The sequence below is a fragment of the Diabrotica virgifera genome, chromosome 3 (genome assembly GCF_917563875.1).
Source record: "Diabrotica virgifera virgifera chromosome 3, PGI_DIABVI_V3a".
Lineage (NCBI taxonomy): Eukaryota > Metazoa > Arthropoda > Insecta > Coleoptera > Chrysomelidae > Diabrotica > Diabrotica virgifera.
In genome coordinates, this window is record NC_065445.1 from 71216688 (window position 1) to 71232602 (window position 15915).

Consider the following 15915-nt stretch of genomic DNA (forward strand, 5'->3'; position numbering starts at 1 on the left):
CGTGGCCGACAAAGGGGTGGGGGTAGGGGTGAATATAAAAAATATAAGGGGTATTTTGCGACGTTCGTGATTGAGATAGTGCACCAAAATTTGGGTATAAGTAGACCATGACAGAAATAATTAAAATCCCCAGAGCCGGAAACCAGAGTGGGGAAGGAAGGTAGTTATAAGGGGTCAAAGTTCCGTTTTTTATTATTTTTTTTTGTGACGATCATGATCGAGATAGCGCGCCAAAGTTTGGGAATAAGTAGGTCATGATGTAACTAAGTAAAATCTCCAGGAGTGGAACGCTGCGTGGCCGAGAAAGGGGTGGGGTAGGGGTGAATATAAAAAAATGTAAGGGGTTTTTTGCGACGTTCGTGATTGAGATAGTGCACCAAAATTTGGGAATAACTAGACCATGACATAACTAAGTAATATCCCCAGAGGCGGAAACCAGAGTGGCGGACGAGGGTAGTTATAAGGGGTAAAAGTCGCGGTTTTTATTATTTTTTTTTTGTGGCGCTCATGATGGAGATAGTGCACCAAAATTTGGGAGTAAGTAGGTTATGACGTAACTAAGTAAAATCTTCAGCGGCGGAACGCTGCTTGGGGTACAAAGGGGTGGTAGGCAGGGGTGAGTATAAAAATATATGGGGTTTTTTTTGCCGTCCATGATCGAGATAGTGCACCAAAATTTGGGAATAAGTAGATCATGACATTACTAAGTAAAGGGGCGGAACGCCGCGTGGGGGACAAATGTTGTGCCGGGTCACAAAAAAAATAATACACACTGCGACTTTGACCCCTTAAAACTACCCTCATCCCCAACTCTGGTTACCGGCTCTGGGGATTTTACTTAGCTAAGTCATGGTCTACTTATTCCCAAATTTTGGTGCACTATCTCAATCTAGCACGTCGCAGAAAACCCCTTATATTTTTTATATTCACACCTACCCCCAACCCTTTATCGGCCACGCAGCGTTCCACCCCTGGAGATTGTACTTAGTTACCTCATGACCTACTTATTTCCAAATTTTGGTGCACTATCTCGATCATGAGCGTGACAAAAAAAAATAATCAAATCGGCGATTTTGACCCCTTATAACTACCCTCATGCCCAACTCTGGTTTCCGGATCTGAGGATTTTACTTAGTTATGTCATGGTCTACTTATTCCCAAATTTTGGTGCACTGTCTCAATCACGAACGTCGCAAAAAAACCCCTTATATTTTTTGTATTCACCCCTGCCCCACCCCTTTGTCGGCCACGCAGCGTGCCACCCCTGGAGATTTTACTTAGTTACGTCATGACCTACTTATTCCCAAATTTTGGTGCACTCTCTCGATCATGAGCGTCACAAAAAAAAATAATAAAAACGTCGACTTTGACCTCTTATAACTACCCTCATTCCCAACTCTGGTTTCCGGCTCTGGGGATTTTACTTAGTAATGTAATGATCTACTTATTCCCAAATTTTGGTCCACTATCTCAATCACGAACGTCGCAAAAAACCCTTTATATTTTTTATATTCACCCCTACCCCCACCCCTTTGTCGGCCACGCAGCGTTCCGCCCCTAGAGATTTTACTTAGTTACGTCATGACCTACTTATTCCCAAATTTTGGTGCACTATCTCGATCATGAGCGTCATAAAAAAAATAATAAAATCCGCGACTTTGACCCCTTATAACTACCCTCGACCCCAACTCTGGTTTCCGGCCGTTGGTGAAAGTCATGTACACAACTAATTTAACATATCCCCGAATAGTTTTTCCATATTACTTATCACGCACAAAATCCGCTTCTATCTCTCCGACTAGTATATAAGTACGTCATATTAATTTCGTTAACAACGAACTTTTATGTTTTGTTTTACGTAGAGGCGAATAATAATTCTCGGAAGTGGAGCAAAGTGAATTTTTTGTTACATACATGAACATAATATTATGTCCACGACTGATGTAAACGTTGGCAGCTTTAAGTATTACATTGCATTCACCATGATTGATTCACAATATTCATTATTCCTTTGTCTTTTTAGTAAAAAAGATCATTATGTAAATTTTTTATTATTTTTTTTACATTTCGCAGCCTCTCCTAGTCAATGTTATTTATACCTAAAATATTAAAGTCTTGTGCGTCACATATGTGATCTTGATGGTCATTAATCCCTTAGTTGTTGTTGAATATGTATGTATATTTCATTAAGAACTTATCCGCCCTGAGACTTTTGTGAAAAAAGGGATTGTTCCTAAAAATAATTTAAAATAATGAATGAAGAATGGTTTATCATTTGATGGTTTTGATCTTCTAGTCCTGCGATTTCCATACGGCAGGCCGCACATCAAAGAAACATGAAACGTAAATCACGTTTCATGGAAATAAAACACTGCTAAACAAATAGACGCCCGGCCATTTATGATACTTTCCGAAAATAAAAATGTGTTATGAGCATGAATCACACTCGTTTCATTGGTAGGCGGACTTCAAGATTTGTTTAGCCGTGTTTAATTTTCATGAAACGTGTTTTACGTTTTATGTTTCATGTTTTTCGTTTTATGTTTCGTTGGTGTGCGGCTTGCCTACCAGTTGATGATAATAGCCAGTTTATTCTTCAAATATATATTTATACAGCATTTGTAGAAGTCATTTCGTAAAAATTGTATTCTGAAATAGACTGCTTATTATTTAGTTTTAAATTTATAGTGCATATTAGTAAAAATGTAGTGTAATAATCTATATACCTACTATAATGATACCAGATAATAAGTTGTGTAAGCACTAAATTTGTCATTATTGGAGTTTTGCTTAAGCGCCCATTATACTACTCGCGAAGTTGATCGAAGTTCAGGGAGCACGAGAGTGTAGAGAGGTACTTCATGCGACTTCACTTCGCCTCGGACTACTTCCATTCTGTGTCGGTTTTTGCGACCGAGTCAAAGGACTTGAAGTTAGTTTCTCCCTAGTGTGTAGCGATGCACTTCGGACAACTTTCCCTAGTACTTCGTCGAGGAACTTTGCGAGCGTGTAGAGCTCGCTTTATGTTTATTCGGAGACCTACTGCTGATATACTTGTGCCATTTCTTCCAGCACATGTTTTGCTCGTCGATGTTATCCGTGATCAGAACTATGTCATCTGCGAATCATTCTCCGTCAATATTAATGCTTCTATGTTATTTACCAGGACAATGATTTCATTGCATATTCAAGGACAGCTGTGAAAAGTTTAGGCGAAATGGTGTCCCCCTGTCGAACTCCTCTGTTCACTTTAATTTGACCTGTCGCTTCGTGAAGTTTCACAGTTGTGGTGGCATAGTTGTGTAATATGTATTTTATCAGTCTCGTGTATAGTTTGTCAAACTCTTTCCTACGTTTGACAAGCTATAATAATCCACTCTACATTGTTCCAGTACTGCTATTCATCATCATCATCATTTGGCTCTACAACTCTATGTGAGTCTTGCCCGTGTTTACTATTTCCCTCCATTGTTGTCGGTCCTGAGCAGCTATTTCCCATTGCTGTACTCCCATTTTGCGTAGATCACTGGCCACTGCGTCCTTCCATCTCTTTCTTGGGCGACCAACTGACCTTTTGCCATCGGGCCTTTTCCAAAATGTGGCGTTCAGAAGTCTTGAGTCACTCGATCTTAGCACGTGACCCGCCCATCGTATTCGGTTTGCTTTAATGTAGCTTACTATGTTTTCATCTCCATATATTGTCTGGAGTTCATCATTGTGACTTCTTCTCCATTCTCCTGTTGTTTCTTTTCTGCAAGGCCCATAGATAGTCCGCAGTATCTTTCTTTCAAGTACATACCAGTAATTTTGTCGTTTCCCGCTGGTTCAGAGTCCATGTTTCGCATGTGCTGCTATTATTGATGCTAATTCCACCGAATCAAATGCCTTATAAAAATCAACAAATACCAAGGCTAGGGGTCTGTTGTATTCCACAGACTTTTCTATCAGGACTTTTATTGCTTGGAGATAATAATTTGTCCCGTAATTTTTCTGAAAGCCCGCCTGTTCTCTTGGTTGATAAAGGTCACTACTCATAAGTATCGATAAGTACTAGTACTATTATAACACGCTATACTATAATAATAACATATTAATACCTATGCCCAGAAGTATCGATAAAAACAGCATATCATGGGTAATAAAAGATGCAATACGTAGTAAATGAAAATTTTATTCCATTTTAAGTATCTAATATATCTAGTTTGAATATCGTTTACACTTTTACAATTAATTTTACGAAACTAAAGTATCATGAGCCATTATTTCTTTTTTCAAAAACGAATCGTTATATTTTATTATGGCTTAACGTTTCTACACACATTTCGAAACGTTTTATATCACTTTTTTGCAAGTATTAGGAGTGGCTTTCCATTGAAATGTATCTACATAATAAAAAGACTCGATGTACTTTGATACTCTACTCAAACTTTAAATTGGACAAAATGTATGTAACAAAATATTCTCGCCTCGCCTGAAAATTTCGTGAATTATTATACAGACTAAAGTTTCTGAACTCTTTGAAATAGTTTTTCTGTTTTACATTCCCTACTCCTTCTCCGGTGTTTGTTAAAATGATATTCATCATCATCTAATTAATTGTTTGTTCCTATGCAACGTACTTATAAAAATAGCTTGTTGAAGTTTTTTTGCCAGTATTTTCTCTGAAAAGCTCTATTTGTGTAGTATAGAAGAAAAGACGTTTTTTCTTTTTGGATGTCTTGCAAAAATGTTGTTTTTAATATATGAGGAAATATGGCGATTTTTAAAACTGTGTCAATTGTATATAGGCAGTTTTTATGTTTTTAAAAGTCGCAATATAGAAAGATTAACTTGTACTATATAACTGTAATATATAAACAAATGATATATATTGTGTTTTAATTTAAATCTCCACCAAAGTTCATATATTATATAATACACCAGACCAAATAGTGATAGGTAGTAGTCTTATTAAAAAATGTTAGTATTATTAGAGAGACTGCAGTTCTCAAAAGAGAGACTTCTCAGACACACCAGGAAAGAAATTTGAGAATAGTGAGACCTAACCACTGGTGGTGGTGAAAAGAAGTCCAAGAAAAATAAAAGAAAAAATTATATAAACGGGTGTGACAAATTTTTCTCTTGATTTCTCTTGAAATTCTAACGATTTCAAGAGAAATCGTTAGAATACAACAAACCGGCATATTTATGTTTCGTGTACTTTAAGAAAGTATTTGACAGGGTTAAATTAAAGGACGTTATCCATTTGTGATACTCAAGAGAGGTACCTCTAGGAATTAAAACGATCGAAAAGATTATAAAAGTAAAAGTAGAAGATGAACTAACTGACCCGATTGAAGCTGGCAATGGGATAAGACATGAGGATTCCTTGAGTCCTATATTGTTCAACCTGGTCATGGATGAAATAATAAAAAAAATAAGAACTAAAAAGAACAACTTAAAATAATCTGCTATGCAGACGATGTAATACTAATCTCTCAAAGTGAAGATGATTTACAACGTATGCTGCACCAATTTAATATAGCCGCCAGAAAATTTAACATGTTAATTTCCCCAAAAAAAGACAAAATGCATGGTTATAACAGCAAATCCAATAAGATGTAAAATGTAGCTGGAGGGTCAGATAATAGAACAAGTGATGGAGTTTAAATATCTAGGCATCACACTATCCAGCTACGGAAGGCTCGAAGCAGAAGTGGAAGAACAAGTGAATAGAGCAAACAGAGCCGCAGGTTGCCCGAATGACACAATATGAAGAAATAAAAATATCGGAAAATAAATGAAACACAGAATTTACAAAACAGTCATCAGACCAATAATTATGGCATACACTGAACGAAAAAGGTACGTAATATCAATAAAAATGTTAATTCAGACAACAAACGCAATACTTAAAATTTGTCCAATTCTTAGTTCTATTGGGACAACAAAACGATGTTCATCAATTCATTATTTTCGTTCGTTGAGCCAATGTATTACGTTTATTGAATGGATGAACATTCATTATGTATACCATAATATCACTTTATTGGTATTACGAACTCTGTTCACTGAGTCAACGAACACTATTTATTGATATTACGAACTCTGTTCACTGAGTCAACGAACACTATTTATTGAAACAACAACGTCGTTAATTGACCGACGAAGACTATTCGTTGTGTCAATAACAGTGTTATTTCTCCTAACGTATTTCGTTTATTTCTACAATTATTTCCATTTATTGTTACAATTAATTCCGTTCATTCCCACAATAAATACAGTTTTTGTTACAAGCAATTCTATTCATTCTTACAATCAGGTTCGTTCATTTCTACTATGAACGTATTTTATATTAATAATAATTACTGAATGCAATAGCCCAATGTATGATATTAATTGATTAATAATAATTTTTTAAATCCCTTTTTTTTGTCCTTAACCTAAAGGACTTTACACTGTGTGATTTTTCATATGATTTCACTTATACAGTGTACTGGAATAAGTGTTACACTCCCCCCACCCCCTTATTAACTTATTTATTTTTAGCACATAAGCAAAACGCTCGGACAGGTCGATTTTTAAAATAATCAAAGTATATTATAACATCAATGTTTCTAACTTTACACGATCCCTCTTCAGGTGACAGGAGCGGCGTAACTTTGATTTTTTTTAATGGGAAAGTACGTCATGTGACAGCTTATTTAAAAGCGTTTGAAATAGTGATTCCAAAAATGTATCACACTTTAATCCTTTTTGAGAGCGCAGAAAATTTCGATCGAATTCTTTTTAAATGCATTCATTTTTTTGGAATTCTGAGAAAACTAATAAGTATTTTTGAAAAATTTAAACGCAGAATAAAATATTACATTATTACCGAGGGCAGAAAGTCCCTTAGAATAAACAAAAAGTTTCTGTTGAATGGTATGCCTATTTGAAATTAAAAATCATACTAAATTTTCTCTTTTCCACCCCTGTGAGTTATTAAAATAATCATTATAGAGGTTCTCGAGGACTTCAGACCCTCGATAATACTGTAATATTTTATTTTGCATTTAAATTTTCAAAAATAATAATTAGTTTCCTCAGGATTCGAAAAAAATGAATACATTTAAAAATAATTCGACCGAAATTTCACGATAATAGACACACAAAAACTTCCTTCTACTACGGACTACACTTGAAAACGAAATGCAATTATTATTCGGCACTTCGGTAACACAGAAAAGCCGTTAACTTTCAAATGGTCAAGCAAAACATTTATTGTCTCAACAACTACGATTATTGTCACAATGAACGCATTGATTGTGGGAATTAAATGCAGTAGTAGATTGATTAATGCATTCGTTGTCACAACAATCAATTTACATATATTCAATAATCATATATTACTCTATATTAACAACATTTGTACATTGTTTTAATGAAATTTATACGTTGTCACGATAAACCAAGGTAATTGCTTGTCATCTACGAAATCAACAACGTGAGTTGCTGCCAGAATTAACAGTATTTATTAAATATACGAAACTAAGTTATTGGCTGAATAAATTGAGTGTTATTGATTAATGTACTCTAGTTATTCTCACAATTATTATTCAATCATTGTGACAATAACCAAATACATTCGTCAATGTCTAAAAGTTCGTTGAAACAACAAATTAAATTGTGACAACGAAATACTATTCAGTAATCACTGTTAATCAATATTACGAACTAAATTTTTTTGAGTGTACGCGGCAGAAATACGACCTGACACAGAGAGGACACAAATATTGCTCGAAATAGCGGAGATGAAAACCCTTCGAAAAATCGATGGTAAGATTCTATGGGACAGAGCTAGAAGTGCAGATATACGACGTAGATGCAAGGTGGACAACATTAATAACTGGGTAAAAAAACAGAGAAGTAGAATGGAATGACCACATAAGCCGAGTGACAACAAATAGAGTACAGTGGTACCTCGATATACGAGCGCCCTAATATACGAGTGTTTTGAGATACGAGCCGCCGAGCGAGCGATGTTTTGCTTTGAGATGAGAGCAAAATTTGAGATACAAGCAACCGCTTTTTATTAAAATTCATGCCTCTTTTTGACTACCTACTTCTAACTTGAAGGAGGTGATAAAGGGGATAATGCCAGCTAAGGGCGTTACAATAATTTCCAAGCTCCGGACCTCTCTCCATGAAAAGATGGAGAAACTAATGATGGTGTGGGTGACAGAAGCAGCTTCAAGGAGGAACCTTAACAGAAATCATCATAATGTGTGAAGGCACGAGCGATTTATGAAAGGGAGGAAGAAACAAACCTCTTTTAACAGTTTTTTTAAACGAGCTCAGATGAAAATGAGCAAAGTGTGATGAAAAAAGCGAAGACCACTGACGAAAATTAAGCGCTTCCGTAAACACCTCAGTTTTTCTTATGTTTTTACAGAACATGTATGTATTTTTTGTTATTTATAAATAAACGTTTCTTCTTGTAAAAACATTTTTCTTATTTAAAAACACTTACAACTAAAGTGATTTTTTTGGGGCTGGAACGGATTAATGACATTTCAGTTAATTTCAATGGGGAAAATTGCTTTGACATACGAGCAAGGTTACGGAACGAATTACCCTCGTATGTCGAGGTACCACTGTAGTAAGGACAGGGAGAGACTGTTCCGCAATAGGAAGACGAGCAGTGGGAAGACCACGAAAACGATGGAACGACAACTTACTAGAGGCACATTGAAAAAACAGACAGAGTCAGAAAGAGGTGTGACAAATATAATAAAAATTATATTTAGTAAAGGAAATAGTAGTAGTCAAATAGTAAAAAAAGCGAAGGAAGAGAGGTATCGTATAAAGATATATATATACAGTACTAGTCAAAAGTCCGTACCCCCCCTCGTATCTTTTGAACGGTTATAGCTATAATAGTGAAATTTGGAGGGAGGAAATAAACGGACGTAAGCTTCTTAACTAGTCATGACAGGTGACGTAACAGTGACAGATGACTTTACAGCGCCACTGTGACAGATAATGTTAAATGGGACCTTATATCAAGTGAGACCTCGTTTGAAAGGTATTGAAAATACCTATTCAGTCATACTAATTTTGTTTGAGTTTAAGCTAATTTTGATGAATAAATGAAATAAATATAAAATTGTAGTTTCGCATTTAATTAAAAAAATTCAAAATTCCGCCTATGATTGCTTGTCAAAAAGACTGACGTTGACGTAAAAACTACTAGAGAATTGAAAAACGTTATCTTTTTGACAAAAAAACCCATAGGCGGACATTTGAATTTTTATTAATTAAATGCGCAAGTACAATATTATATTTATTTAATTTTTTCACCAAAATCAAAATCAACTTAAACCCAAAAAAATTAGTATAACTGAATAGGTATTTTGAATACCTTTCAAACGAGGTATCACTTGCCATAAAGTCCCATTTAAAATTATCGGTCACAGTGGCTCTGTAACGTCATCTGTCACTATTACGCCACCTGTCATGACTAGTTAAGAAGCTTACCTCCGTTTATTTCCTCCCTCCAAATTTTACTATTATAGGTATAACCGATCAAAAGATACGAGGGGGGGTACGGACTTTTGACTAGCACTGTATATACGATAACCTTATAATTAAAAAGAAGGAAAAAAATACGTAAATTATAAAACAGACTGATCCGAGATGAAAATAATAAAATACTAATATAGGATTCCTAATAAAATACACACATATTCATATAAAAAACCACTCGTTGAGTATGAGTGCTCTAATAATTGGCAAAATAACTGAAAAAACGGAAAACTTAATACCTTGTAAAATAAAAAGAGATGAAACTAGCAGAGGTGGGAAATCATCAATAAAAACCTATAACTTTACATTATATTGATAGTTTCCCACCTTAAGACGTATCGTTGTCAACCTGTCACAGGAGAATTTTATAAAATTCTCCACAGTTACCAAACTCCTCCCATACGTCTAAAGGTGGGAATCTATGAATATAATGTAAATTTATATCCCATCTCTATTAGTTTCATCTATTTTCATTTCACGTTATGTTTTCCGTCTGTTGTGTTATTTTACCGGTTCTTGTATACAGTGCATTCATCACTGTATACGACTAAATCGATAACCCACACAAACAATACAGTGAATTAATAGGCTACCTGAAATAAATGAAGATATCATTCAAAAAAGGTGTAGCATTGTTCTACAGTTTATTCGCATGAGCTATGCACTAGATGTAAACATTAGTTGACAGCGATGTGGTCACCAACAGAATAGAGATGGCTATTTCGTATTTCGTGTAGGTTTTGAATATTTTTGGATAACAGTTACTTGTATAATCGCGTAAATTATTCATTAATTTAATTACTAGGATTATTTTTTCACTATCGATGTATTCAGTGATTACAAAAATGTATATACTATACAATAAAAACTAATAATTGTCAAAAGAGAAAAGTGATAAAGTAATTTTAATATACTTGTTACTATGGGACGAGTAGATACATTTTGAACACCCTTAACAACTAAAATCGTTGTATTTTGTATTTTAGTTGTTAAGATTTATCCTGTAATGTATTGAGAAGAACAAGAAACATCACAGTTTTGGTTATTCAGACGTTCTACCATTTCTTGCCAATAACAAACGAAAAAAAACTTATTACAGTCATACAGTCAGTAACTATGTATATTTTGCTCCAAAATGAAATAAAGATCCCATAAGCAACCAAATCATATGAGGTTCCTAATAGGTCCAGAATAAAATTTTTTGTAGCATTGGTGCAACATTATCGTTCATTAACTACTGTTTATGATAGCCTATGAATGAAATAGCCTATTAAAATTTTTGAAAAGTATCAGACATACTATTAGACATCTTAGTATTGCAGTATCATATTTTTACAAGATGTACAAATATACTGAGATAATACGTTCACTGAAGCATGAGAGGATCTTGGATGTTACGATTCTTGAATCTGGAAAACTTACTTGTAGAACTAAAAATAAAGAGTCCTATCACCAAGAACTCTTTTAGCGAAGATCTCTTTTACAGTCATTTATGAAACAGAACTTATAAAAATCTTAGGTACATGAAAAAAGGTACATGAAGGTTATTACATGAAATCTAGTTGAACAGAGAAGAAAATAATAAAATATGTACATCTAAAAAAATGTATAATTAAAATAATAGGTAGGTACTTAAGTGTGACAAAGATCTTCAAAATTTAAATGCTGCCAAACGCGAAGCAAAATTAGCTATAAAAAAAGTAGAAGCTAAAAAAATACCTAATTAATTGTATCTCTAGGATAATCACAGCAAATCTTTTTGGATTTGGAAGAAAATCCCCTGGTTGCTATACAAACTTAAACAAGACACCATGATAATATTGGTACATGGAATATACTAAGTCTATTCTAAATTTGATGGGTGAATAATAGACTTAAAGTCTGGCAGACTATCTAAGCGAGTCATTAATATTCAGCTGAGCGGGGTGCGAGTTATTGTCCGAGTCCATAAACGATGGATCTAACTGTTTTATAAAATTAAACTTTTGTTTATATAATTTCACAACTCGGACAATGGCACCCCGCTCAGCAGAACTATAAGAGAGTCATTAATATTCAGATCAGCGGGGTGCTATTCTTTAAGGTATGAAATTCTATCAATAAGGGATCTACCTGTTTTATGGAATAATCCCTTAAAAATTTAAGTACACATTTACATCAATAGTACCCCGCTGAGCTGAATATTAATGACTCTCTTAGTTCACTTGCACAACTATACAAGATCATAACGTCTGTCGTTGCTGTCTTAGACTACAGGCTCATGTCCAAAATGGATGGGTCATATGAACCACAAGGTGACGTATATAGGACGATATAAGAGCATAAAATAATAAGATTCAGCACTATGCCGTCACTTGTAAGCAGTCCAACTGAGTGCTGGTAAGAATTCAAAAGTGTAGGTAGAGTGGGTACATTTTGGTCATATATTTTTGTACGGTATTTTTACCATCGATAGATCCATTAAATATAATAAGAAAGCGAAAAAATGGCGAGCCACAAAGTTGGTAAATTTTTTTGATTTTCTGACAATTTCCAGGGTAAATTTGGTCATTTGATTCTGTACGGCATCAGTTTCATACTGTTTTAATACAACTTCTAATCCATTATTCCGCAACGCCGTACAAAAATCATGCGACAAGGGGAAAAATCGAGGGTTGCAATCCCCTCTCTTTCCGTGGTCCGAGGAGTGATTTGAAAAAGTACGGCTTCGGTTCCAAAACATTATCTAGCACTCAAAAGTACTATTAAAAATAATGCCGTCAAAAAATTATTGTTCATTTGAATGTATATTGATACTTATGTTAATTTCATGGTATACTTGATTTATGAAGCTAAAAAAATCATTTGACTCTGTACGGCAACTTTTTCTTTAACATTATATTGTAAAATACAATTGTTATGTAGTATTGCCGTTCAAAAGAAACTGTTCTAAACAAATTATAGAGAAATACAAAAACAGAAATTTTTTAAAATATTGCCAAAGTTTAAATATTCATAGATTAATAAAATATAGCAATTTTATACATTTATCCTTTGTTTTAAATAGTATTAAGATAAATAAATTAGGAAAAAATGATGCCATACATTTTAATGCATACCATATCTTTTAGGTTGATGATAATGACGCTACCATTTTAAAGGTAGTACTTTATGGTCATTTGATACTGTACGGCATTAACATAACGAGCGATCCACAATTATTGGGATCCAAGCTAGCCGTGCAAAACATTACGTATGTCTTATTTAAATCTGAATTTATATAATCGGTTTATCAATTAATTTTGATTAACATTATAAAACATAAAAATCAGTCAAAACCTTTAACAAATAACTTTAATCAAAAATAAAAAGAATTAAAAAAATTATAAGTAACAATAATAAATAAAATCAAACAAGATGCTGTATAATATTTCCACCACCAACATCTTTACATTACCTAACGTTTCTTGTTAAGTTGACGTACACTGCAAAGTTGACGTAAACTGGAAAGTATATCTGAATTAAGAATAGATATGCACTGTATAGCTATCTCTGTCGTTCAGAGCCACCTATGGTGACAATAATTTTGGATCACACGTTCTTTTTGAAGAGAACAATTATTGATAATATGATAAAATCATTATGACGTCTAACTGAAGTGAAAGGGTGTGTAGGTATATAATATCCAAGAATTGAAACTGTAAATCCCAGTATCAACAGTTTTCTATACTTTTAATATATACTTCAAACATTATTGTTACATGTATATAATTGATCTGTTTCATTGTAATGATGTGAGTAAATAAAACAACTACTATTTTTTAGAAAAATTACTACTAGAAAACGACTACTTAGCACACAGTACAGTATTATAGGCAGGTGTAGATATATGCCTACAAATGCTACACGTCGTAACATAACGTTGCTCCTTAAGCGATATATACATAAATTATATTTATTTAATATTTTTATTACTTTTTTATCAATATGAACTTTCAGATTTATACGGCGTTAACTTTTTATAAATTATTGCATTAAGTACAAATGAACTATCTAAATGCCGTATAAAAAAATATCGTCATAAATTTCACCGTACATCCCGTTATATGGATTTTTCGTACATTTCATTCGGTGGATTTTTCCTTGAGCTTTTTTTTCCTACAAACCTTTGGACCAACGAAAATGTACGGCATGTAAAATAATGTTATCTATGCATAAAATACTTTCAAAATAAATTAAAATTATGTTGTTTCAAATCACCCCCCGGACCACGGAAAGAGAGGGGATTGCAACCCTCGATTTTTTCCACTTGTCGCGTGATTTTTGTACGGCGTTGCGGAATAATGGATTAGAAGTTGTATTGAAACAGTATGAAACTGATGCCGTACAGAATCAAATGACCAAATTTACCCTGGAAATTGTCAGAAAATCAAAAAAATTTACCAACTTTGTGGCTCGCCATTTTTGTACGGCACTGCGCGCTTTCTTATTATTTTTCATGGATCTATCGATGGTAAAAATGCCGTACAAAAATATATGACCAAAATGTACCCACTCTACCTGCACTTTTGAATTCTCACTAGCACTCAGTTGGACTGCTTACAAGTGACGGCATAGTGCTGAATCTTATTATTTTATGCTCTTATATCGTCCTATATACGTCACCTTGTGGTTCATATGACCCATCCATTTTGGACATGGGCCTGTAGTCTATCTGTTCTATAGATTTTTCCTCCTGCCAAAGATCCAGGGAGCTCAATATTTTCTAGGTAATTTACGGCAGGCAATGGGAGCAAGAATAGGATATTACCTCCGAATTCTATCCTACTGCATGGATTTTAATGCAATTTTGAGTCTAGCCTCTACTTATCTCCTAATTCAAAGTCTACCATATGCCGATGTGCGCTTTTATCTTGGGGGTGGTTCCCACCTCTTCTCGGGTGGACAATTTTTCGGTTAAAATAACCACGGAAGTGGCTATAGAACCTACTTCTAAGCAAAAACTGTCCTATAAGTATTTTTTTTAAAACTTAATACTTTTGGAGTTATTCGTGGTTGAAAATTGGCCATTTTCATTAAAAAATGACACCTTTTCGGACGGTTTTTTGCGAATACCTTAAAAAGTATGCATCTCACTAAAAAAAAACTATATAAAACATTTTTGTAGCTTATAAGAAAACAAAGAGATTCGTTCCTTCATAAATCTTCTAGTTATAATACAAAAGGAGATATGGTAGGTGAGAAGAGTTCGTTTTTATGGTGCATGCTCAAATCGGTGTATTCAACTTGAAATAACAGAGAAACGGTCGATTTTAGGTGTATAATGCTGCCAATACCTTTTGTAGTGCCTGAAAAGACCTTTAAAATGAACAATATTAAATGTCGATTACATTCAAACTAAGCGAGATATGCTGCAAAAAAATTGATGACTAATGTATTTTAAGAAAAATGAGAAGTATATTTAACCCCTCATCCACCAGAATTTAAATGCATCGTTTTCCTTCTACTATACCTTTTACTATAGTGTTATTTCTGTGTTCAAAAAGTTGGACGGGTTTAAAATGAATGATTTTTGAAAAACAAATAAGATCAAATTATAGAGCGCATTTTTAAATTTTCTTAAAAATCTTCTTTTTTCTCCCTGTAACTTGAAAACGGTAAGAGATACAGTAATGAAAAACAAAAACAAAAATTTGTATCTAAAGAAACCCTACATTTTTGTTCGGTATCTTTTTTTCGTATCTCTTATCATTTTCGAGTTGGAGAAAAAGGAAGATTTTTAAGAAAATTTCAAAATGCACTCTATAATTTGATCTAATTTTTTTTTAAACACCACTATAATAAAAAGTGCTGTGGAAGGAAAACGATGTATGTATTTAAATTTTAATGGATGAGGGGTTAAAAATATACTTCCCCTTTTTTCTTAAAATACATTAGTCATCAATATTTTGCAGCATATCTCGCTTAGGTTGAATGTACTCGACATTTAATATTGCTCATTTTAAAGGTCCTTTCAAGTACTCTAAAAGGTATTGGTAGCATTATACATCTAAAATCGACCGTTTCTCTGTTATTTAAAGTTGAATACAGCGATTTGAGCATGCACCAAAAAACAAACTCTTCTCACCTACCATATCTCTTTTTGTATTATAACTAGACGATTAATGAAGGAACGAGTCTCTTTGTTTTTTTATAAGCTACAAAAATATTTTATATAGTTTTTTTCGTTAGATGCATAGTTTTAAGGTATTCACAAAAAACCGTCCGAAAAGATGTCATTTTTCAATGAAACTAGCCAATTTTAAACCACGAATACCTAACTCATAAAAATATTGAGTTTTCAAAAAAAATATAGAAGAGTTTTTGCTTAGAATTAGGTTCTCTAGCCAC